We start from the raw sequence: 864 nt of genomic DNA on the forward strand, positions 1-864 counted from the left end.
TGCCCACTCTATGCCTCAGTTTCCCCATCTGGGGAAGGGGAGTAATAAGTAGCACCCATGACCAGGTGTGATGGCTCACACCTGTAATCCTAGCACTTTGGGAGGCCGGGGTAGGCAGATCACTTGAGGTCAGGGTTTCAAGACCAGCCTGGCTAACATGGTGAAACCCCATCTCTATGAAAAATACAAAAATTAGCCAGGCATGGTGGCGCACACCTGTAGTCCCAGCTACTCGGGAGGCTGAAGCAAGAAAATCGCTTGAACCCGGGAAGCAGAGCTTGCAGTGAGCTGGGATCATGCCACTGACTCCAGCCCAGGTGACAGGGCAAGACTCCTCTCAAAAAAAAAAAAAAGTAGCACCCACATGGTTGGGATTTTAAGGATAAAGCGTGCAGGACAGCAGCTGGAACGGAGTGAGCACCCAATAAACCGCAGTCCACCCTACCCCTGACTCCCGGCTCAGGGCTCTCTGCTCAGACGCCACTTGCTAGGAGGCACCTCGCAGGATGGCTCCCCCTCACCTCTGCCCCACTTTCCTTCCTGCAGCGCCTTGTCTCCACATGCCATTATCTTGTTCCAGTCACTGGGTACTTAGCATCTGTGTCTCCCTGAAAATTATCACCTCCATCTTGGCCACCACAGGATGTCCTCAACACACAGTAAGGGGCCTGGCACACAGCAAGTGCTCAATAAATGTTTTGTCAAATAAATGAAAAATATAATGCCGGGCGCGGTGGCTCAAGCCTGTAATCCCAGCACTTTGGGAGGCCAAGGCGGGTGGATCACGAGGTCAAGAGATCGAGACCATCCTAGTCAACATGGTGAAACCCCATCTCTACTAAAACTACAAAAAATTAGCTGGGC

The sequence above is a fragment of the Sapajus apella genome, unplaced genomic scaffold (genome assembly GCF_009761245.1).
Source record: "Sapajus apella isolate SASKATOON/1434 unplaced genomic scaffold, GSC_monkey_1.0 scaffold92, whole genome shotgun sequence".
NCBI classification, from domain to species: Eukaryota; Metazoa; Chordata; class Mammalia; order Primates; family Cebidae; genus Sapajus; species Sapajus apella.